Here is a 27381-nt window from a genome sequence, read left to right on the forward strand (position 1 = left end):
ATGAAAATTTATTTACACGATATCAATTTACTTTGAAGTATACGAGTCATACACTTGCCCCGTTGCCTGAATAGATCATTCAAAGTCCTATTACATATTGGAACCTTTCCAATTTCTACAACTTTTAAAGAGCCTGATCATCTAGCTAGCTTGAGGCATAGTAAGAGTCACCTCATTGACAGAGCCAGTGCCTTCACTACCACTCGTCTCATCGTTTTTGTTGGTTTTCTTGATGTTAAATGTTGGTTGTTAAGGTGAAGGAAGAAAAAAATCGTTGCCTTACATGGCAACAACAGCTGACATTTTTGGCCTATCTGTTGCACTGTCTTGCAGGGACAGCAACCCAATCTGAATGCATCTCAAAACTTCAGCTGCAGGATAAGTCCCTCCTAATGATGAATCAACTATTTCCATGCCTTTGCCGTTTCTCCATAATTCCCAAACCTAAAACAACTTGAATAATCAAAACGGGATGAAAAGTTTTCTTAGAAATTGCTTACACAATTAAATCACTTACATGTCCAATCAAATTTGAGGTAAGACTGTCAGGGTAATATCCAATATTTCTTCTGCCTGTAATAATTTCTAATAGCAGTACTCCAAAGCTAAACACATCAGATTTGACAGAGAAGTATCCTTGCATTGCATATTTTGGTGACATATAGCCACTGCAATAGCATATAGAAAAATGAACTATTAAACTTCATTTAAAACTTGACAATTTCTCTCACGGTTGTAGGTTCTCTTTTTGCATTCTAAAAACAATTAATACAACCAATTCCATAACTAAAGAAAATGCTAGCAGTTTATGCACTTACTATGTTCCAACAACACGCTTTGTTTTTGCTTCAACTTGATCTCCTCCAAATATTCTAGCCATACCAAAATCTGAAATCTTTGCGTTCATTTCAGCATCTAGTAGAATATTACTTGCTTTTAGGTCTCTATGGATGATTCTCAACCTTGAGTCTTGATGAAGGTCTACAATTCCTTGAGCAATTCCATAAAAAATTTCTAATCAGTTTCCTCAATCTAAGAGTGATCTTTTTTATTCATCTGGATTCAAAGTTGTATATTTCATTAGATCCTACATGACTTGATTGGACAAGAAAATACGTCAGAAAAGGAGCATACATACCAAAAATAAAAGAATCCAAGCTCTTATTTGGCAAGTATTCATAGATCAGCATCTTCTCTTCTTTTTCTACGCAACAACCCAAAATCCTTACAAGGTTCCTGTATTGGAGACTTGGAGTTTAGCAATCATTTTAACTTCTTTCTTAACTCTCTATTCTCTGTCCCGAGGACTTTGATAGCCTTTTAACCGATATTTCCTTTCCATTTAGTATACCCTGGAATTAGACATAATTCCAAAGATAATCACGATTGTTTCCTCTCAAGAAACTTGTCACAGTTGATCTGCTGGTTCCTTACAATTAAAAGTTACAAAATGCCATAGATTAAAGCATTTGAAGGGTGTAAATGCAAGATAGATTACTTTATAAACAGGGCCAAAGCAACCTTGTCCAAGTTTGTTGTCAGAAGAAAAACTACTTGTGGATGCAGCAATGGTTCCCAAACTAAAAAAATGGCGATTCTGCATTTTTTCCGTTTAAAGGGTCCTCCAATCGTGTTGAACTTGTTGTGAAGCTAAGTGGAGGTCGTCTTTTTCTTCCTGGTATCAATTAAGAAGATATATATATATATATATATATATATATCAATGCTTGGTTTGTGAAGTTTTCAAATGTATTCTAAACGACATAGTTGTGCAAAAATCTTTTGCCAAGATTAAGATGTGAGAAAAAAATTAGAGAAAAAAAGATTAGTCTATGAATTCCACTGTCTGCTACATTTGGGGAAAAAGTTGAAGGAAATATGAAAGGATAAAAACAAACACATAAAATATAAATTCAATCTATGCTGGCCATGATAGGTAGTATTCTTAGCAATTAAATGATATTTTATATTCTATTTTTAAACATTTTTGTTTTCCCTTCAATTCTTATTATTTCAAAAGTTAATCTACCTGCAAAATGGAGCCTTAATACATAGCCACATGACTGAAACATTTAGGACTTGAAAAGCATCTGTGAGAAATTCAAATGGAAAATGCAACATAGAACAAATTCCAGAGAAAAATTCAATACCTCTTCTTATGGGCCTCACCAAAAAAATGCAAAGGTGACCATGGAAAGCATCACAGCAATGGAAACTACTAAAATTGCCACCATCTGCTTCTTGCTAATTGTGCCATTCTTCTCAAGCAATTCCTCTATTTCCAGGACAATTTTCAATATTTAGAATAGAATTACGATAAGAAAGTTTAATGGAATGGCACAGTCACATTCTGGAATTTAAAAGGGTGTGATTAGTTCTTCTTATTACTTGAACCTTCTAATTGATAATAAATAGGAGATTGAGAATTCATTAATCCAAGAAAGAGCTCAATTCTAACAATGAAGCCAAGGTGTCATAAACATCAAATTTCAAACAGCCGAAACAATAAATTGAGCTAGGAGATAGAAGTCCAATTTGAAAATTCTTGAAAATCAAATGTTGCCATGAATGACCCATAATTTGTACAATGTTGCTAGGGATTCTAACACTAAAAACCAACCTAAATTATAATCGATTACATAGTCAATTCTAAACCTTGTTTTCAGGGCTTTAGTAATTTATTACCCAACTATTTTGACTTTGAGAAACGTTTTAGAAGAGAAGAAGAGTGTACGATAAAGAAGTGAGTTGAAAGTGAATACTGAATATCAGCTATTGCCCTACAAAATAGATTATTTTCTTGCAAACAAAGAAATGCAATTGGACAGAGATGATACGTAAGTCAACAGCATCCACCCGCACGTAAATGTCTTGTCCTGCATCTCTACAGGTCCTGATATCCACCAGATCCCCGTGCCAGGTCAGTTCCTCCGTTATTCTTAGAAAATGCACTCGCACAAGCCGTGTGTCAAGAGCTAACCTTGTATAAAATCACGATCGAGACTTAAGTTATCATGAGCTATTCATGTATAAGGTCATGGTCGAGTAAATCACTTGTACTAAAAAAATATTTTTATTTTAAATATTATAATGATTATTGGTAGCATAGCTCTAAAATCTCTAAGGCTCTTTAAAGGGGTGAACCGATAGTGTAGTGTTGGGCTGTCTCACCGGTTGCTATGCGAGCTTAGACCATCCACCAAGGGCTGCCCCCCTGGCCTTGGTGATGGTGTGAAGTCCCGATATATGATTTTCGATTTATGATTCTCGATTATAATAAAATTCACCATGATTGAATGTCCGAATGTTGTCTCGATGTGCTTTTCTTTTTCTCGATGCGAATATGCCTTCTTGTGTGTGTGTGCTTGAGATTGATCTCGATATATTGTGCCTTATTGTGAATGCTTGGGACTAACCATGGCTTATGGTTATTTGTTTAGATATCGATCTATTGAAGGCTGACTTAGGTGGAAGCATCCATTCAAGTGCCGCACGGTCTATTACTTGTTGAAAGAAAGCTTAGTTCGTGACACGTGGTATCAGAGCACGGTTGAGAAGTGTTAGAAAATGGATGAGATGGCCATAAGTGGTGGACCCAATCATCAACAGAGAATTGAGGAACTTGAGGCCGCGGTGGCCGCAATGAAAACTCATATGGCGACTAAAGACCGAGTGAGAGAGATCGAGACAACCCAGCGAGAGTTGTCCGATACTCTCCACAACGTGAGCGAGGAGGCTAAATATGCCTTGAATATTCTTCAAAAGGAGTTTGAGGAGCTCAGAGCATAGGTGAGCATCTTACAAATAGCTGTGGCCAGATCGGGTTCGAGCTCGATGGAAAAGAGAAAAAGGCACAGAGCCTCGATGCTATGAGGGGGCAAGAGATGTAAGGAACTTGAAAATTTTTTGTTTGACATGGAGCAGTACTTTTGAGCTGTACACATGAATTCAGAGGAAGACAAGGTAGCAATGGCATCAATGTACCTCACAGGGGATGCCAAGCTATGGTGGCGCTCCAAGTTTGTCGATGATGAATGCCCAATTAAGACTTGGATGGACCTAAAGCGAGAATTGAAAAACCAATTTTGTCTTGAGAATATGGAGTATATGGCTCGAAGGAGACTTCGAGAATTGGTGCAAACAGGAACAGTGCGAGAATTTGTAAGGAGCTTTTCTATCCTGATGTTGGATATTCGAGACATGTCCAAAAAGGACAAGATGTTCTATTTCTTTGAGGGCCTTAAGCCTTGGGCTAGGACAGAACTACAAAGACAGAAAGTGCAAGACATGGCCACGACCTAGGCTGCAGCTGAACGTCTTCACGATTATAATGATGGCTCCTCAAAACGAAAGAATCTTCCATCAGCTGGCAGTAGCTTTAACTTTGAGAGTGGGAGAAAGATGACTAGATTGGATCGGCCCTTTAGTGGGGGATCAAACAAGGTGTCTTTTGATCGAGATAGTACCCAACCCAAGACAAGCAACACAGTGATTTTCAAGCCTAGGCAACCGCTAGCTTGCTTTCTTTGTAAGGGGCCGCATCGGGTGGCCGAATGCCCAGACAGAGGAGCTCTTAATGTCTTAAGAACCTCATCTTAAGAGTCTGTAAAAACGTCAGAGAGCGTTGAAAAAGCTGAAGAGGAGCTAGCCATGATGGGTTCCTTAAGGTTCCTCAATGCCCTGTACACCCAACTGAACACTATAAAGAAAGAACAGAGTAGAGGCTTGATGTATGTAAACTTAGTGATCAATGAGAAGGCCACCAAGGCCATGGTGGATACGGGTACAACTGATACTTTCATCACACCTGAAGAAGTAAAAAGGTATGGTCTGCAAGTTAGCAAAGACATGGACGAATGAAGGCGATCAATTCGCCAGCCTTTACGATCAGTGGGAGCTCCAAGAGTGTGACAACCAAATTGGGGCCATGGGAAGGGAAGGTAGACTTTACAGTTTCCCTCATGGATGATTTTGATGTCGTTCTCGGTTTGGACTTCATGATGTTGGCTCAGGTGATCCCTATCCCCGCTGCTAGCTGCTTGTTGTTCTTAGGGGAACACCCATATGTGGTGCCAGCCAATATCTTACCAAAGAATGGAAAAAGAATGATTTCAGCTTTGTAGTTCAAGAAAGAAGTAAAGAGAGGGGAACCCTCCTTTGTGGCTATACCGATCTATAAAGAAGGATCGAAAGTAGAACCAATACCCGATGGCGTGAAAAAAATGTTGGAAGAATTTGAAGAGATGATGCTAGAGATGTTGCCTAAGATTTTACCCCCTCGACGAGTCGTGGACCATGAAATTGAGCTCCTCCCAGGAACGAAACCCCCTGCTAGAGCCCCTTATTGCATGGCCCCACCAGAGTTGGTTGAACTAAGAAAACAGTTAGATGAGCTTTTACAAGTTGGGTTCATCAGACCATCAAAGGCTCTTTTCGGAGCGCCAGTGCTATTTCAGAAGAAACATGATGGGAGTTTATGATTATGTGTTGACTACAGGGCCCTAAACAAAGTCACCGTAAGAAACAAATATCACATCCCTCTTATAGCAGACTTGTTTGATCAATTGAGCCGGGCCAAGTACTTTTCCAAATTGGACCTGAGATCGAACTACCATCAGGTCAGAATCATTGAGGGAGATGAGCCAAAAACCACTTGTATAACACGGTATAGTGCATTTGAATTTCTTGTTATGCCCTTTGGATTGACCAATGCTCCTGTCATATTTTGTACATTGATGAATCAGGTGTTCCATGACTACTTAGACAAATTTGTAGTCATCTATTTAGACGACATAGTGGTATATAGCTCCACCTTGGAGGAACATCAAGAACACCTATGCCAGGTGCTTCGAAGGTTACAGGACCACCAGTTATACGTAAAAAGGGAGAAATGTACATTTGCTCAGACCCAAATCCATTTTTTTGGTCACATTGTCGAACGTGACCACATTCAAATAAACATGAAAAAGGTCAGGGCCATCAAGGAGTGAACAACACCGAAGAACGTTAGTGAGCTTTGCTTATTCTTGAGACTAGCCAACTATTATAAAAGGTTTGTGGAAGGGTATTCTCACAAGACCATGGCCCTCATGGAGCTATTGAAGAAGGAGCATAAATGGTGTTGGACGAGTGAGTGCCAAGAGGCCTTTGAGGGATTGAAGAATGTTATTATGAAGGATCCCATCTTAGCTCTCTCTGATATTGAAAAGCCTTTCGAAGTTCAGACGGATGCATTTGATTTTACCATTTGAGGAGTGCTTTTACAACAACATCACCCGATAGTATTTGAAAGTAGGAAGCTAAGCGAAGCTGAGAGGAATATACGGCCCAAGAAAAAGAGCTCTTGGCGGTGGTTCACTGCTTGAGGGCTTGGCGACATTACTTGTTGGGTTCACACTTTGTCGTGAAGATAGACAATGCGATCGTTAACCATTTTCTCACCCAACCAAGGCTTACGATGAAACAAGCTAGGTGGCAAAAATTTTTAACGGAGTTTGATTTTTGTTTTAAGCACACCGCTGGAAAGACCAATAAAGTGGCTGATGCATTGAGCAGACGAACAGATTTAACGGCCCTTAGAAGAATTACCCTAATGGCAGCCAGTAGAGCCACCACAGACATTCACAAGTTGATTAGAGAGCATTTAGGGAAGGACCCGTAAGCTTGTGCCATATTGAAGCTAGTGGAAGAAGGGAAGTCCAAGTACTTTTGGCAAGAAAATGGGGTCTTGTGGATCAAGGGGCCTCGAGTGTTTATGCCAAGAACAGGAGGTCTGAGACAGATACTGATGAGGGAATGTCATGACACACCATGGGCAGGACACCCGGGTTGGCAAGCACTTTGGCGTTATTGAAATAGGGCTACTATTGGCCTCACATGCGACAAGATGTGATAGACTATACGAAGACTTGCCTCATTTGCCAACAAGACAAAGTTGAAAAGAGGAAACCTCCAGGCATGCTCGAACTACTATTGGTACCCACCAAACCGTGAGAAAGCATCTCCCTTGATTTCATTTCGAACTTACTCAAGGTTGGTGATCTTAGAGCTATCTTAGTGGTAGTTGATCGGTTCTCTAAGTATGCCACATTCATTCTCGCTCACAAGTATTGTACAACGAAAGACATAGCTCGACTATTGCTCAAACATGTGGTCAAATACTAGGGCTTCCCTCAAAACATTATCAGTGATAGAGATCTGAGATTCACGGGGTCCTTCTGGAGAGAACTTTTCAAGATATTAGGGTCCCAACTCAACATCTCCTCAAGCTATCACCCTCAAATCGATGGTCAAACAGAACGGTTCAATGGATTACTAGAGGAATACTTGAGGCACTTTGTTCAAGCCAATAAGAAAGACTGGCCTTCATTATTGGACGTTGCTCAACTCTGCTTTAATTCCAACAAAAGCTCTTCCACCAACAAGAGCCCATTTGAAGTGGTCACCAGACAATCACCAAGGCTACCCCACACTTCCTTGGAGTAGTATGGAGGAAAGAATCCGAGAACCTTCAACCTCAGCAAGGAATGGAAACAAAACACGGAGATTGCATAAGCCTACCTGGAGAAAGCATCAAAACGGATGAAGAAATGGGCAGACAAGGGTTGCAGAGCTCAACAATTCCAAATTGGTGATCTGGTTTTTGTTCGACTAGTTCCTGAACAAACCAGGTTCTTGAGAAAAAGAGATCGTAGACTGGTGCGTAAATATGAGGGTCCAGTAAGGGTCCTTTCCAAGGTAGGAAATGCTTCTTACAAAATCGACCCACCAAAGTGGATGAAGGTGCAGCCAGTATTTCATGTGAGCAACCTGAAACCTTTCCATGCAGATCTTACAGATGCTAGCCGAAGAGAACCAACCAGAGCCGCCATCACCATGAAGCCACCCTTAGAGCGTCGAGTCGAAGAGATCTTAGCTGATAGGGAAACCAAGATATCTCGAAGACTAGTTCGGGAATACTTAGTAAAGTGGAAGGGATTAGGACTAGAAAAGACCAGCTGGGAAAGAGAACACAACCTCCAGAGATTTCAACGAAAGATTGAAGAATTTCAAGCCAACAAGTCGATGAGGACGTCGATAGAATATGTGGGGGAGGATGTCAGGAGCCAACCTTGTATAAGGCCATGATCGTGACTTAGGTTGCCATGAGCCACCTATGTATAGGGCCATGGTCAGGTAGATCACTTGTGCTAGGAAAAGTGGTCCCATTTCAAATATTGTAATGGTTACTGGTAGCATAGCTCTAAAATCTCTAAGGCTCTTTAGAGGGGGTGAGCCGACAGCGTAGTGTTGAGCTGTCTCACCGGTTGCTATGCGAGCTTAGACCATCCACCAAGGGCTGCCCCCTAGCCCTAGTGATGGTGAGAAGTCCCGATGTATGATTTCCGATTATAATAAAATTCACCCCGATTGAATGTCCGAATGTTACCTCGATGTGTTTTTTTTTTCTCGATGCGAATATGCCTTCTTGTGTGTGTGTGCTTGAGATTGATCTCGATATATTGTGCCTTATTGTGAATGCTTGAGACTAACCATAGCTTATGGTTATTTGTTCAGATATCGATCTATTGAAGGCTCACTTAGGTGAAAGTGTCCATTCAAGTGCTGCACGGTCTATTACTTGTTGAGAGAAAGCTTAGTCCGTGACACCGTGCAACAGCAATTCCGCAAGCACTTATCTTCGCATTGTTTCAGCCCAAACTGATGTCTGCATTAGCCACAGCAGTATCAGGCACCTTTACGGGTGCCACCTTCACGAACCCTTCTCCATGTTGACAGATAGATGCATTCGGCTTCCGTGCACAGCAGTTTGACCAATCTCTAAGGAACCAAGTGTGGGATGACTTGGGTGCGAACCCAGGTAAACAGGGGCACTCAAACTTGTCTACCGAAGTTTGGTCACAGTTACTATTTGGCCCGTGGTGCCCGTAATAATCACATTCCTCCTTTAGGGCGGACCAAATTTCTATCCAGCGTTGGTTTTCAGGGTTCCAAGTAAACCGTGTCAGCAATCCCGTCTCATTTGCGACGAATATTGAGATTATAGAGGCATTTATCCCAAACATGAAAAAGTTTCTTCATTATCATATGCAAAACTGAACTTTAAAAGGTGACTACCAGTCATTTCGGGTACTCCAACCCATCTTCGTCCCGTCCATGATCCACCTCGCCATAATTTAACCGATCCCTCGTACAATCACAACTGACGGAACCCACTAGGATCTATCTTGTAGGTATAGTTTCCAATTCCAGGGTTATTGGGGACTTCCAAGGCGTCACAAATCGATTTAAACCAGTACTTAGATTCAATCCAATTTTCATAAAGGAAAGTACAGTATATGAAGGATAATCAAAACTTTGCCAAAAGATAGTACCATTGTGGACTAAAACTAGGTTTCCTGAATCCAAGAGTCGATATACAGAATTCTTTGAGTGCGTAACAGAGGGATTAGTAGACCAGACAGGAATAATTTGGTTATTCTGGTTGAGGACGAGGTTTCCTGGGCTGCTAATAGAGAGCGTTCCAGAGGTGTCATTGATAGGATGTTCTCTGTTGGCGCCCACACAACTGTTTTCTTCGGAATTTGGTAATACCAAATCCCAACATAGCGATATTTGGTATTGCCAGGGCTGAAGAACCCTAGGGCGAACGTGTTTCTGCAAGAAACGGCAACATCACCATCTTTGATAGAGTGCTGTGGTGTTATGATATCGAGAGAAAAGAACAACTGAAAAAACCGGGAAAGAAGCAGTGCTTTCACGAACCACACAAACCATTTCACAGGATTCATGGTTAATTCAGAAACCAGTATGGCAGGGGAAGCTGCAGTTGGAGAAATGAAATCTCTCACAAGCTAGAATCAATAAACTACACGCCCAAGACCTTAGAAGATAATCACAATGTTCTAGGAAATAAGAAGCAAAACAGTCAAGCTCAAAGACAGAATAAAAGCGAAAAACAGAGAAGGAGAAAAGTGAGAAAAATGCAGACAAAAGTTCTCTTTTGGTTAAAATTGCAAACAGCTGGAATACTTCAGAATTTAAGGCATCACAAAGATCAATTAATTAAACTAACAACTACCTAATCAACAACAAATAAAAGATTAATTAAACTAACGGTCATCTAACAACAATTAATGAAAAACACAACACATCATATGAGAGAGACAACCAGTGAAACATGATATTTACGGCAGCTAACAAATAGGCACAATTGCAACATCTGCCACTTGTTGAAGAATTTATTTATTGAATGGCGTAGGTGGATATTACTGAATTTAAATAGGTGCAAATGCCATCTCAAAAATTTCAACGATGAATGAACACGCATTCTTGAGTCTTGACCCATTCAGTCTTACCACGTGCTTTTCTAGCTAGCACGGAGAATTTATGTTCTGGGTGTGGAACTTTATTTAATACAGTTCCCCACGGCTTGGGGAGCTGGATCAGTTCTCGGAATTAAGATGTAGAGCCTGGGTGCTCCGCTGATATGGAGAGGCAAAGAAGGATTGAGGAACTTACGAACTAACGACAACTGCCTTTGGGTAGGGCTTATATATTAACCAACTAGCGTTAGACCTCCGCCTTGTCCGATTTGTTAAATTAATTTTTAGTATTTTGTTTTATTAATATTTGATTGAATTAAATTTTAAAATAATTTAATATAAAGTTAGTATTGTTAAATGTAAAAAAGTTTGTTAAAATAATTGACGACAAAAAGTTAATATAAAACTAAATAAAAAATGTTAAATGTGTATTTTAAAGTTATAAAGTTCCTAAAAAATGTGTTATTTTATTTTTTCTTTTTCTTTCAATAATTATTTATTGGATATTTTATATAATTTTATAATTTTTAAAAAATAATAATATTTTTTTATAAAAAAAGTTGCTATAATAATTTGGAGATTATTTTTAAACTTCTATGTTATTTTTGTGTACTAATAAAATATTTTATTCTAAAATTATTAAAATTTAATTTGAAAAAAATAAAATTTTATTCGTTTATTATAGAGTGAATATATTTTTGGTAAAAGAAGTTGTAATTATAATATCAATAGTTGCTAATGAAACAAATAACAAAAAAGAATCCCATAAGCAAACTTTAGCTCGAATAAATAACAAAGGAAGAAAAAGATGAAGAGGTGGTAGGAAATTTAATGAAGGAGATGTTTGTATGAGGCTTGTTTCTAAGCAAGATTAGACTAAGCTTAAAACTATAAATACATAGTTTCCATACCAGAGCATTATTTGTAGGCATACTTTCCACAACTACCTTGCTACCAAAGAAACCACAAAAGATGCCATAGAACTATCCCTATCCCAACTTCCCTACATTATTGGAATACATTTAATTAAGCATTTCTCATGTCTTGGTCTCAAGAAGTAAAAGGTGAAATTGCTGAAACAACAAGTATGAGGTAACATAGGATGCCTCACCTTCATTATAATATGAAATAAAAATATGCCATAAAAAACAAAGTTTAAATTCTAGGTAATCTTTATTTTTAATGATTAAAATACTATTTTTCACCAAGATCATTGTGGGGTTTTAAGGAAACTTGCAAAGGGGTATTATTTCTCCTTAATATCGCAAACCCATAGCAACCACTCTATTTGAATAGCAATGATAGAATTAGCAGGATATGCCCTTCTTATAGTTTCAAAGCTAGTTTTAGATGAAGTATTCTCCCCTCTTCCACCAACTTCTTGAGTTCTCCCATCTAAGATAGAAAAAGTAAACAAAAATAGCTTAGTTCTAAGTTCAAGCAGCAATATATTATAATAACACAATTAGCATTTAAACCAAGGATAATATAGAGTACTTTTTACTATAGCACTTACATTATCCTTTATTGATATTGTGGTATCGACCCTATGCTGATAGTAGATATCAAAGTACTTGACATCAAGGCACTTTAGGCTAGCCTTTTAAAAGATATGAACATATTCAAGAGAACCATCCATTACTAAACCAGTAGAATCCATTTTTGTAATACCAAATTTCGTGGCTAGTTGTACTTTCTCTTATGCTAACTATTCATGAAAATATTGGTTTTCTGAATGATGAATTTCTTTAACAAAAAGCCATTTGCCTAAACTCATTTAAAAGCAAAATCAAGAAGCTGTGGAACTTGGAATTCATCCTAAAAGTTTACAACAGAACTTTATGTGCAAGCATGTTACCTTTCCAACCAATATTTCATTAGTTTTGGGTCCATAGATGTTTGATGTATCAAAGAAAGTGATTCCTTTGTTGAATGCGTGCTTGATGATTGATAAGCCAACATCTTCAGAGACAGTATCATTATACATTCCTTTAATCCCATATGGCCAAACCCCAACTTAGAAATCTACAGAATGTTGGAGTTTACAATAGAAATGAGACATGAAGATACTATTTTGAGCACAAAAATAATGTAAATTTGATTAAAAGTTAAATTTTGATTAAGTTAAAAATCTTTGTAAGAAAAATGCAACCAAAAAAATTAGGAATAGCTACAAAAGTTATCAAAATTGAAAACCTATCAGCTCATAAACATTGCAATGCAACCTCTTCTTGGAAGCTTAATGTAGTATTTGAATACTATTTTTTATTTTTTTTTAACATCAAATATAACATTTGTAGGGAACCAAACACAATAATTGTTTATTCATATTTTTAAAATTTTTAAAAATACTACGATAATGTTTTTCATGAACAAAACGTTGTAGTTGATATCAAGCGACATTTTTTATTAGCAAAACGTCGTAGTTGTTATAAACCATGACCTTTTCACGAACAAAACGATATAGTTGCTATCAACTACAGTGTTTTTCATTAACAAAATGTTGCAATAGATATGATTCATTACTAAGTTATTACCATTTTATATTAAATTATGCATGATTTACTATTAAGTTATCAATAATTAACTATAATGTTATCGATGATTTACTACTAAGTTATACTAATTTACTTTTAAGTTTTCAATGAATAACTACTAAATTATCAATTATTTACTATAATTTATAATTGATTTAGTACTAAGTTATTTAGTTACTACTACTATTAATTAATTACTATTAAATTGAAACTGATTTACTATTAAATGATCAATAATTTACTATTAAGTTCTAATTGATTTATTATTAAGTTATCAATAATTAACTATTAAGTTATTACTTATTTTTTGTTATATTTGATTTAGTACTATGCTATTATGCATTTATAATTATATTATAATTGATTTACCATTAAAGTATTATTTATTTATTATTGTATTATTTTAAATTTACTAAAAAGTTATCAACTATTGCTATTAAATTAGCATTCATTTACTATTAAGTTATTACTAATTTAATATTAAGTTGTCGATGATTGCTACCATGTTATACTAATTACATTTAAATATTCAATTATTAATTAATAAGTTATTAATTATCCACTACTATGTTATCATTGATTTATGTATATTAAAAAAAATAATCACAACATATGCTAGATGTTATCATTCGTAAGGTAAAGAAAGAAAGAAGAAAAAGTTTAAGTGTATATGACATGAAAAACACTAGTAAATACTTTTAATTTACTATTTATAGTTTAAAATATAATAATAAGTTAAAATCATAACTTTTTATGCTAATGCAAATATTCAAACTAAATTAAATAAATATATACAATATACATTAAGTCAACATTTCGAAGACATTTTTCAAATTTTTTAGTTCATGATAAAATAATACAAATTAAGATAAGTTTTATTATTGATTTAATTCAATTATTAGTGTATATGTTTTCATACTTGTTAACGAAGTATAATTACATATAAAAGATTGAAAATTTTGAAGTGTTCTATCACCAATGGAAGTAATAAACTTTGCCTTATGTTTCTATCTCTAAGTATATAATTTTGGATAAAAGATTTGTTATACATGTGATAAAAGTAAAGAGAACAAATTTACTAAATAAAATTTATAAAATTAAATAGACCATAATTTTAAAAAACATTAAATTCAAAATAATTACCTTTCCATTCTCCATAAAAATTTTCTTCTACTAAACAAAAGGATGATATATTTTCAATTATTGCTTTATTGTTATTACCATCATTCAAGCTAACTTTTTTTATATTTTAATGCCAATCAACTTTGCCATTTGAAAAGAGTAAAGAATATTATAAAGAATCATAATAACTCAAAAAATGCTTAACTCTGTGCTATCTTTTTGAATGAATATGAATTTTGATCTCTCTTTCAAATGAAATGTTTGAATTGTTTTCTTCAACCCATATAACAATAACTTGATCAACAAATTAACAACTATAAACTCTTTGATTTAGATTAATATTTTTGCAATACGAATTTTAAAATTCTCAAAAAAATATTTATCCTTTAATTTTTACAAGACTTAGACGTAAGGATTTTCTTGTAGAATTATTATTAATAACTCAATCATTTTTGTACTTAAATTTTAATTGTATTGTGTTTTCATTCTATTTTGAAATTTATTATTGGTGTCATAAAAGTATAGTTAAAATAACATGAATTAATCAACTCAAACTAAAAACAATTTAAAACTCAAATTGAGTATAAATAAAATTTTTACTCATTTTAAATTTTAATTTAGTTAAAAATGATATAATACACATAATTATAAAAATAAACTAACTTGACTCAATTTCAATTGATTTTAAAATTAAACAACTTAATAGTTATTTAAAATCCAAAAATAATTGAACATAACCAACGTCTAAAATGAAATAGTAACCCAATTAAAATCTAATATTTTTTATTTATCTTTCATAACAATTTTAAAATTCCTTATTTAAGTTTATCTTTCCTTATTTAAAAATCTTCAATGTCTTATTTTTATTATCTTTGTTATTGAATTAGTGAATTAATTTTAAAGGTATATCTAAAATGAAATTGCGATTATAAGCAATTGAATATACTTTTTTTTTTATTTGGATTTAAGATGATTTGAATCCAACTTTTTATATAGAGAGAAACATGCGCCAATTATTGAATTAAATTTGCTCAGTTACATAAGTAAATAATTAAGTACACTATGAGTAGAATTAGATAAAACTTGATTCAACCTAATTGGTCACTGATCCTATGTTTAAAATTCAACTCGAAATCATGAAAAGTCAAAATTTAAAATGATTAAAATACTAAATACATAATTAAATAAAGATTTATTAAATAAATTTTGCTAATGAATGCCTTTAAATCACTTTTAAATTTAGTTAAATTATAATTTATAATAATATTTTTATATTAAATGTAATAGTGATAATTAATTCAATAAATTTCAATTCTTTTGAACAAATATTATCTAATATGGTAACTTTAAAAATTTTGATACAACTGCAAATATTCTTAAACTGACATAAAGGAAAAAATGAATGAGTATACAATTTTTTTTCAAATAAAAGAGTTTCATATAATCTTAAAGAAATTTGAAACTAATACATTTGTATATTTTTTATTGAATATCGTATAGCATTAACCTTCTTTGTCATATGAAAAAAATTGAGTTATCATTAACCAATTAATCTTTTATCTCATTTTTCTACTTAGGATAATCTTTCATCGATACTTCCATCAATTGAATGTAATTGTACATTTTATCAATTAAAAGCTTTTTTTTTTTTATTTAAAAAACTTTATTATACATAAATTTTTTTTATATAAAAATATTAAAATACATAATTTTAAAAATAAAATAAAATAAAATCCTAAACTTGGTACTTGTCATGTTTTATTAAGAAAATTTCTATTCTAAGAATAACAAACTTATTATGTAATACCTATACAATTTATAATAACTTCATTTTTAGCATTAACAACTTAAATTTTCATGAATTAATATATATTTGGCATAAACACATTGAAAAGATAGTTTCAATAAATTTTGTCACACCTTAAAAGAATTCATCAAAAATAATTAATTTTACTTCCTTGATATTTTTTACTTAAAATAATTCATGTTAAGTTGTTTGACCACTTAGATGACAAAAAAAAAAAAAAGAGCAATTTAATATTATTGAGAAAGACTAAATAATTTTGAGATGTAAATTAATCATTTATAAACATATTAAGATAAAAATTTAAGAAAAAATTAAATAAATTATTATTTCAATCAAGGTAAACAATTCTTATGGTAATTTAACGAGATCCAATCTTGAGCTACTGGTAGCTCCGTCATGTCTTGAATTATCTAATTTTATAGGTGGCAAGTATAATTAAAGTGTTCAATGAATAATATAGTATTAATTACTGGTGAAGAGGTGCAATTGATTTGCATTTGATTTAATAATAGTTTTTGTTCATTGGAATAGCAATTATAAAATTCTAAAAAAAATATAGAAGAGAATAAATTATAAAGGTCATACTTAAGTGCAAGAATGATATTTTAAAGAATTATTTTAAGAAAATAAAAATATTTAATTATATTATCAATGATTAAATGATCAACTCATAAAACATATAAATAATAAAATCATTATCATACATATATAATTAATATATTAAAACAAAAAATCAAAAGGCAAAAAATAAAAAAAATGCTTAAATGACTTAATTATGATTATTTTTAACAAATATATTTATCAACGTGAACTACATATATAATTGTTTGTGCAACAATTAAATAAACAAATTTTATATAAATATTTTATTTTTATGCACATTAAGTTTTTGTATCATTCTATTTGTATTTTTATTTTATGTGAAAAATTATTCTACTTATAAAAAATGAGTTTAATAATAAAAATAAAATCACTTAAATTAAAATTTATAAAAAATTACTAAAGGTATTTTAATAAATCACTTTTAATACTTTTGGAATTAAAATTTTATTAAGGGTTTAATCAATAACTTTTAGTACTTTTTTTAGTTTAATTATTAAAAAAAAGTCTAATAATAAAAAAATTCATTTAAATTAAAATTTATAAAAATATTTACTAAAAATATTTTAGTCAATCACTTTTAACACTTTTAAAATTAAAATTTTAAATAATTTAATTTCTCATAAACTTTATTTTAAATTCTAATTGATTTAAATTAAACTTAAATAAATTAATAAAAGTTATATATTTAAGAATAAATTTGTTAATTTAAAATTTTATAAGAGTATTTAAGTTAATAACTATTAACACTTTTGGAGTTCATATTTTTATATAATAATAATAATAATAATAATAATAATAATAATATATACTAGTTTTTGACACTGCTTGACGCAAGTGTAATTCTTATTTTTAAAAATTTATTTTAATAAATAATTTTTTTGATATTATGATAATAATAATGATAAATACTAATAATTTAATTATGATTTTCGGTATAATATAAGCAAAATTTGATAACTTTTTATATAATTTTGATTTTCATAACTTTTGATAAAATTTTGGTAATATTTGATACGATTTTGATAATCTTCTATATTAGTTTGATAATTTATTACATAATTTTGGTAACTATTAATAAAATTTGTGTTATCATATACTTTAATAAATGATTCCTATATGTAAGCACAGGTTCAATTCTAATATAATATAGGTTGCTTTTGATATAATTACATTATTGTTTCATTAAAATTTATAAATATTTTACTAAATTTTTTTATTAAATAGGTTCATGGTAAATGTATCCTAGTTTCTTAAGATAAAATTTCTAATTTTATTTTTTTTAGTAAACAAGGTTCAATTTCTGATAACTTTAAGTATACAAAAATTTATAAATGATTAATAGTTAAGTTATTATTGATTTACTATTATGTCATTAGCAATTTACTATTAAGCTATTAATGATGTATTGCTAAATTATCAACTATTTACTATTAAATTAGCATTGATTTATTGGTAATTTTTAATTAATTTACTATTAAGTTATGAATGATTTACTACTAAATTGTTGATGATTTACTACTAAATTACTAATGATTTGTTATAAAGTTATAACTAAGTTATTATTAATTTATCGATAATTTACTATAAAGTTATTAATAATTAACTAATTTACTATTAAATTATCACTAATTTACAACTAAGTTATGAGTGATTTACTATTAAATTATTAATAATTTACATATAAATTATCAATAATTTATTATTATGTTATTATACATTTACTATTATGTTATCATTAATTTACTATTTAATTTTTAATTATTTATTAAAAAATCATCACTGATTGTTACTAAATTAACCATGATCCATTATCAAGTTATCACTAATTTATATTAAATTATCTATAATTTATTATTAAGTTATTTAACTGTTAAATTATTGATGATTGACTAACATTAAGTTTTATTGAATTATTTTTAAGGTCCCAATGATTAACTATTAAATTATTATTAATTTACTACTAAGTTATTTATAATTTATCATTAAGTTTATTAATTAATTACTATTAAATTAAAACCAATTCACTATTAAGTTATTACTAATTTATTATTAAGTTATCACTGATTTATTATTATCACTTTTTTTTAACCTATCATTGATTTACTAATATACTGTTATGCATTTACAACTATAAAACGTGAAATTTAAAATGTTCACTAATAATATATGATTAAATTTTCTTTTTATATGGTAATGTTATTATTTTATTTGAGTTTAGAATTTTTTCACTAATTTTTTTTATTTAATAGGTTCATAATATGTTTATCATAACCTTCAAAATGAAAATTTTGATATCGCTTCTGCTAGTAACCAAGGTCCAATTTTGGCAACTTCAAGTATAAAAAAAGTTATCAATGATTGACAATTAAGTTATCATTTATTTACTATTAAGTTATCAATGATTTAATACTAAATTATCAATTATTTACTTCTAATTTAAAAATGATTTACCATTAAGTTATGAATAATTTATCATTAAGTTATGAATGATTTCTATTAAATTATTGATAATTTACCACTAAATTATTGATGATTATTATAAAGTTATAATTAATTTATTATTAATTTACCGATGATTCATTATCAATGATTAACTAATTTATTGCTAAATCATCACTGATTTACAACTAAGTTATTAATAATTTATTATTGCGTTGTTAGTGAATTACTGCTAAGTTATTAATTTACTACTAAATTATCAATAATTTAATATTATATTTTTATGTATTTACTATTATATTATTATTGATTTACTACTTAATTTTTAATTATTTACTACAAAATTATCATTGATTGAACACTAAATTATCTATGATTTACTACCAAGTTATTATAAATTTATATTCAATTATGCATGATATATTATTAAGTTATTACTGATTAACTATTATATTATCAATGATTTACTACTAAGTTATACTAATTTACTTTAAAGTTTTCAATAATTAACTACTAAATTATCAATTATTTATTACTAATTTATCATTAATTTACTATTAAGTTATTTATGATTTAGTATTGTCAATTAATTACTATTAAACTGAAACTAATTTACTATTAAATTATTACTAATTTAATATTAAGCTATAATTGATTTATTACTAAATTATCAATAAATAACTACTAAATTATCACCTTTGTGAAATTATCTTTGATTTAGTACTATGTTATTATGCATTTACAACTATATTATAATTAATTTATCATTAAGGTATTATGCATATATTATTATGTTATTACTTATTTACTCAAAAGTTATCAATTATTTACTACTAAATTATCATTTATTTACTATTAAGTTACCATTAATTTACTACTAAGTTATCAATGATTACTATTAAGTTATACTGATTACATTTAAGTTTTCAATAATTAATTACTAAATTATTAATTATCTACTAATATGTTATCAATGATTTGTGTATATTCAAAAAGAAAGTAATCTCAATGTATGCTAGATGATATAATTTGTAAGGTAAAAAAGAAAGAAGAAAAAGTTCAAGTTCACATGACTTGAACAGCATGAATAAGTGCTTTAGATTTACCATCAGTAGTTTAACACATAATAATAAGTTAAAATAATAACTTTTTATACTAATGCAAGTATTAAAACTAAATTCAATAAATATATACAATATATTAAGTCAATATTTTTAAGATATTCTTCAAAAATTTTAATTTATGGTAAAATAGTACATATTAAAATAAGTTTTATTGATGATTTAATTGAATTATTAGTGTATGTATTTTTATACTTGTTAGGGAAGTATAACTGCATATAAAGGAATGAAATTTTTGAAGTGTTCTGTTACCAATATAAATAATAAACTTTGCTTTATGTTTTTATTTTTAAGCACACAATTTTGAGTAAAAATTTTGTTATATATATATACATTAAAAGTAATTAGAACAAATTTACTAAATAAAATTTATAAAAATTAAACAAACAACAATCTAAAAAATATTAAATTCACAATAATCACATTCTCATTCTCCTTAAAAATTTCTTCGACTAAACAAAAAAATGTTGTATTTCTAATTGCTGCTTCATTCTTATGACCATCATTCAAAATAACTTTTTTTTTAAATATATTTTGATGCCAATCAACTTTTCCATTTGAAAAAAGCAAAGAATATTTTACATTCTCCATAAAAAATTTCTTCTACTAAATGAAAAGATTATATATTTTTAATTGTTGCTTCATTCTTATTACCATCATTCAAAATAACTTTTTTTATATTTTGATATCAATCAACTTCTCCATTTGGAAAGAGTAAAAAATATTGTAAGGGGTCATAATGTTTAGCTCTATGTTGTCTTCATGAATAAGTTTAAACTATGATATAATCTTTTTCAAATGAAATGTTTGAATTGTTTCTCTTATCTCATATAGCAACAACTTGATTAATAAATGAACGATTATAAACTCGTTATAATATTTTTGCAATATGAATTTCAAAATCCTCAAAAAAGAAATATCCTTTAATATCAATAAAACTTGGGCATACAGATTTTATTTTAAAATTAATATTAGTATCTCTATCACTTTTATACTTAAATTTTTATTGTGTTGTATTCTCATTCTATTTTGAAAATTATTACCAGTGTCATAAAAATATAGCTAAAATAATATCGATTAATCAACTTAAATTTAAAACACTTCAAAGCTCAAATTGAGTATAAATAAATTTTTTACTCATTTTAAATTTTAATTTAATTAGAAATAATATAATACACTTAATTATAAAAATAAAACTAACTTAACTTGATTTCAATTGATTTTAAAAAATCAACAACTTAGTAGTTATTTAAAATCCGAAATAATTAAACATAACGAAAATCTGAATTCAAATAGTAATGTAGTCAAAATCTAATATTAGTTATTCATCTTTCATAACAATTTAAAAGTTTTTTATTTAAGTTTTTTTTCCCTTCATCTTCAATATTTTATTTTTATTGTCTTTGTGGTTGAATTAGTTAATTAATTAAGAGTATTTCTAAAGTAAAATTGCAATTATAAGTAATTAAGTATATTTTTTTATTTGAATTTAGAATGATTTGAATCTAGCTTTTTAAACAAAAAGAATCATACACCAATTATTGAGTCAAATTTTACTTAAGTGCATAAGTGAGTAATTTAGTACACTATGAATAGAAATAGATGATATAACTTAACTTAATCTAATTGGTCATTGATACTAAGTCTAAAATCCAAGTCATAATTATAAAAAGTCAAATTTTAAAATGATTGAAATATTAAATACATAATTAAATAAAGATTTATCAAATGAATTTTGCTAATGTTTTTAAATCATTTTTAAGTTTAGTTAAATTATAATTTATAATAATTTTTATTTTAGATGTAAAATGATAATTAATTCGATAAATTTCAATTCTTTTAAACAATTATTACCTAATATGGCAACTTTAAAAATTTTGATATAACATTGAATATTCTTTAACTGATATAAAAGAGAAAATGAATGAGTACACAATGTTTCTGCAAACAAAAAAGTTTCATATTAAACCTAAAGAAATTCTAAATCAATGCATATTTTCATTGAAATATCATATAGAACTAATTTTCTTTGTTATATGGAGAAGATAGAGTTATGCATAACTAATCAATCTCTCATATTATTTTTTTGCTTAAAATAATATTTCATTGGTGATTCCACTAATTAAATATAATTATACTTTCTATCCATTGAAAGCTTAAATTTTGTTTTATTTGAAATTTTTTATTAAACGTAAATTTTTATTAAATAAAAATACTAAAATACATAATTTTTAAAAACAAAATAAAATAAAATCCTAACCCTGATACTTGTCACGTTTTCTTAAGAAAATTCTAATTCTAAGAATAACAAATGTGTTATGTAATATTTATACAATTTATAAAGATTTCATTTTCAACATTAACAACATAATTTTCATGAATGAATGTAATTTTGGCATAAATACATTCAAAAGATAATTCCAATCAATTTTGTCACACCTTAAAAGAATTCACTATAAACAATTAATTTGACTTCACTTCATAATTTTTACTTATAATAATTCACGTTAGATCATTTAACTATCTGAATGACAAAAAAAAGCAAACAATTTAATAAAATTAAGAAAGATTAAATAATATTAAGATATAAATTAATCATATATATGTATATTAAGATAAAAATTGAGAGAAAATTAAATCATTTATTACTTTAATCAAGGTGAACAATTCTTTTAACAATTTGATAGGACCTAATCCTTAACTCTCGGTAGCTCTGCCACTTCTTGAATTATCTAATTTTGTAGGTGAAAAGTTCGATTAAAGTGTTCATTAAATCACATAGTGCTAAATGTTAGTGGAGGGAATACAATTAATTTGCATTTGATTTAATATTAGTTTTTGTTCATGAGAACAATAATTATAAAATTTTATAGGAAAAAAATGTAAAGGAGAACTTAATTATAAAGGTAAGACTAAACTATAAAAATGATATGTTAACAAATTATTTCAAGAAACTAAATAGATTTAATTATGTTATCAATGATCAAACAATCAACTCATAAAACATATAAATAATAAAATCATTAACATCCATATATAGTTAATATATTAAAAAATTGAAAGGAAAAAATAGAAAAAAAAAACAAATATGCTTCAAAAATTTAATTATGTTTATCTTTAATGAATTTATTTATCAATATAAACTAATTATGCAATTGTTTTTCAACAACTAAATAAACAAACTCCATTTAATTAATTTATTCCTATACACACTAAGCTTTGATCTTGTTTTATTTATATTTTCATTTAATGTAAAAAAATCATTGTAATTATAAAAAAAAAGTCTAATAATATAAGAAATCATTTAAATTAAAATTTATAAGAAATTACTAATAGTATTTTAATTGATCACTTTTAACATTTTTTAAATTAAAATTTCGTTAAGAGTATTTTAGTCAATCATTTTTTAGCACTTTTTTAGTCTAATTATAAAAAAAGAATTTAATAATAAAAAATTCATTTAAATTAAAATTTATAAGAATATTTACTATGAATATTTTTAAAACTTTTAGAATTAAAATTTTAAAATTTTAAATAGTTTAATTTCACAGTAACTCTATTTTTAATTTTAATTTATTTAAATTAAACTTAAATAAATTGAAAAAAAATTATATATTTAAAGATAAATTTGTTAATTTAAAATTTTATAGGACTATTTAAGTCAATCAATATTAATATTTTTGGAGTTCACACTTTTATGTATAATAAATTATAGATGATATATATATATATGTATGTATGTATGTATGTATCTCTTTTATGCTTGATCTAGCTATTTCATAATCAGGCTATTAGTACCTTTCAGGCATGTAAAATTGTAGTGATTGATTTTTGTTTTACTAGCACTTTTCAAATGCCAACAGATATACCAATGGACGTTAAGCACTGTTTTAGCCAATTAGCCCACAAAAACAAAGCTTGCCGGATTAAAAAAATGTGGTGATAAAGATAGTTTGATATCGCAAGTGCAAAGTGAAATCAAATAGGTTTCATTATATCTTGGAAGTATTTCAGTTATATTTGTATATTATAATTGATAGAGACGAATCCTTAATTGGTAAGAAGGAAATAAAACTTCAGAAAAGTGATATTTTCAGTATGCCTTGAAATCATTTTCTTGTTCTTTGAAGATTTCATCTTAAGATCAACCAAATCTTGGAAGGGAAGACAATAATCGAAGTCAAAAGTGAAAGATCATTATCAATTACAAGTTTGTGAAGATTGTTCAAGTCCTGGATTTCTAATAGGAAACAGCAGTGAAAGACTTTCAAGGGCATCTGGACAAGGGATAGAAGAATTCATGAACGAGGCAACTGTGATTTCTCAACTTCAACACCGGAATCTAGTAAGGCTTCTTGGAAGCTGCATTGATGGGGAAGAAAATATGCAAGTCTATGAATATATGCCAAATAAGAGCTTGGATGTTTTTCTCTTTGGTTAGAGCATGTTCACAACCCTACCTTTCTGTCATTTTTAAATGTTACATTAATCCCATAACTTGCAAAAAATTTTGTTAAAAATAGATCTATGCATGATCCATTAAAAAAGTATCATTGTGCTTCTAGAACTACTTGAATACTACTAATTGGTTTTTTGGTGAAATTCACTCAGATTCATGAAAACGAAAACTTCTAGATTGGAGAAAACGTTTTAACATAATATAAGGAATTAGTCGAGGTCTTCCCTATCTTCACAGGTACTCCAGATTACGAATTGTACATAAAGATTTAAAAGCAAGTAATATTTTATTAGATGAAGAACTAAATGCAAAAATTTCAGATGTTGGATTAGCAAAGATTTCTTATGGCAATAAAAGTTTTCACCGGTGTTGATGTAGTTTCGTTTCGGATGCTTAAGTGAAATTTGGAGCATTCCAAAAACTTGAAGATCCAACTACAAGACGACAAGTAGTCTGATGCAAGATTGCTTTGATATTTTTCGCTTCTATTTATTTGACATAGGCTGTTGGAACAATTTTAATTAAAATCACTATTTTTTTTATTCTTATTCTTCTATATTTTATTCAGGAGATGATTCCAAATAAATAGGTACAGAAATTATAATTGTAAATCACATTTGGAAGCATTGGTTTATACATTCCTTTTAGTATCTACTCTAGGTATAATTTTTTGGTCAAGCCAATGCTAGGATGATTTTTGGTACAGAGTAAGCTATTGTTTCTTCATCCAAGTCTTTAGATTTTTTTTTAACATCACTGTTTAAGCCAAAATAATCATCTTGCACGCATTTGAATGATGAAATTCAGTGGTTACATGGCAACCAAATATGCAAATTAAGGACAATTTTCAGAAAAATCTGATGTTTTTAGCTTTCATGACAATGAGCATTCATTGAACCTTTTGGGATAAGTAAGTCTTAATTCTGGTCACTCCATTGTTCATTAACTATAAAACTTGAATTCCGAATTTCCAATGCCTAACAGTTTAACCAAATCTGCAATTTTATTAATCTCAGGCATGGAAATTGTCGAGTGAGGACAACATTGTCGAGTGAGGACAACATATTGTCTTTGATAGATCTACCTATCTCCGACCCAAGTTTTTACAGGGAAATTTCGAGATGCATACATGTGGGCCTGCTATGTGTGCAAAATTTCGCGAAAGATAGGCCAACATGTCAACAGTGACTTTGATGCTCAGTAGCAAGATAAAAAACCTTCTTACAAAAAGCAACCCCCATTCATTGGTGAGAAAACTGCCACGGATCACTCACAGACAAGCTAATAAGTTACATCATTCACAATTTTCAATGGTAAAGACTGTTGAGCACCAAAACAAGCTCCTTTTGTTGATAGTTAAAATTTTTGTTAGGTAAATAACTTGTTCACCAATCAATACATTTGATTTTTATTATTTGGATATAAAAGCACTACATTTCATATCACTAGAAGTACAAGCATTTAATAGCGGATTAATTTTAAAAGGTAGATGATCTCTTATAATTTTCATAAATTTATTTGTTTATAAGATTTTGATGATGCATATTGTAGGATCACATACTCATGAGATAAATTTTATAAACATGCAAGGTCACAGGTATCTTATTTAATCGAAAATCAAAATCCCCACATATTCCCAAAACTTACAGCTTACAAAAACCTCAAGTTGTCAAAAATTGATACGAACCAGTTTTTCGCTGTTTCAGACTTGCAGCGTGAGACTTGGAACATGTTTTTTTCGTCAATTCCAAGCTGTTACCTAGTTATTTAATCTTTCCTATCTAACCAAGTTTTGTCTTTTTACTTGATTATAATTATTCCTTATAGTGGTTTAACTCTAAATCAAGTCCACCTTCCATTACTTAAACAAATTCTATCGAGCAGTTATTCATTGCTTCTTTCTTATTTTTAATAATACAAAATGATAGCATTACGAACGACCATTTCTCAACCATTCGTTGGATCCATTTTTGTTTGCTTCTTAAAACTAATGCTTTGAATATTATATCATCAGGACTTAACAGAAGCCTCGTGCAGTCTCCTGGTCATCCGTTTCATGTAAAAAATTAAGCGAAAGAACATATGGAAAGAATTAAATTAGTTCATAAACCTCAAGGAAAAAGTAAATATTCCATTAATAGGATAGTCCAGTGTCTGCTGATCTACTCGGCACTCAATATCCTGCCAAAACCCCACTATTTTATTACTACTAGTTGTCTAGTGATTGACATTATTTTGACAATCTTTCTTATCCTTGTATCCATTGAACCTTCTGACAACGTGTTCCAGTACAAAGGAACAACTGACAAGTCCAAATAATACGGCTCAAATATCCAATTGCTTAGTCTATATATCCTAACTAAACCTCGCTTGATTCAATACTAATATTGAAATATATCTAACTAAGCCTCTCTTTTATAAAACCCACCAAGAAATTTCTGGAAACCCCATGTCTCAGCTGGACCCAGATGGCCAAGGGTCCATATATTCTAATCCGTGGTCCATACCATTCCAAATAGTCCAAACCCCTGGCAGAACATGGTCCCCATTATGTGGCGGATGGCTCCTTAATGAATATTAACCTAAGTCAACTTTCTTACCTTCATAAATCATGACTAAGACATGCAGACACGTGGGTAGTAATTTTTTACTACATGATTATCCCTTTAAAAAATTCTCTCTCACCAGTGGTACTATATGTTTTACTTGTAGGGGAAGTTGTGAGTCTGGGTACCACATGGGTGGTTCCAAACTCCAAAGAAAGCCGAGTTACATCCGCATCCCGCAAGCCTTCAACGCCGCCCATCACCTACTTGCCTAATTGTTTATTTTCTTAAGGAAAAAAGGAGGGTTTTTTTTTTTTGTTAAATTTCGGTACAAATTCATTACTAATGACTTGTTTCAATTTTACTCTGATTTTTTTTTAATTTATTATGAATAAATCATAAGAATATTTGTTAGTAAAATT

The 27381-nt window shown here is 29.5% G+C and overlaps 2 pseudogenes across 1 annotated transcript; both read right to left on the minus strand.

Annotated features, from left to right (window-relative positions):
• Window positions 1–63: 63 nt before the first annotated feature.
• On the minus strand, window positions 64–10560 carry LOC111318776 (G-type lectin S-receptor-like serine/threonine-protein kinase At1g11410; annotated as a pseudogene). The gene is made up of 4 exons (XR_016334015.1): window positions 8621–10560; window positions 819–1043; window positions 518–668; window positions 64–444 (listed from the first exon to the last, which is right to left on the minus strand). The product of XR_016334015.1 is annotated as a G-type lectin S-receptor-like serine/threonine-protein kinase At1g11410 (transcript).
• LOC149511341 (putative aldo-keto reductase 1) lies at window positions 9885–27219 on the minus strand (annotated as a pseudogene).
• Between the last annotated feature and the right edge of the window lie 162 nt (window positions 27220–27381).

The sequence above is a fragment of the Durio zibethinus genome, chromosome 26 (assembly GCF_047325235.1).
Source record: "Durio zibethinus cultivar Kanyao isolate XHJ-2024 chromosome 26, ASM4732523v1, whole genome shotgun sequence".
Taxonomy (NCBI): domain Eukaryota; kingdom Viridiplantae; phylum Streptophyta; class Magnoliopsida; order Malvales; family Malvaceae; genus Durio; species Durio zibethinus.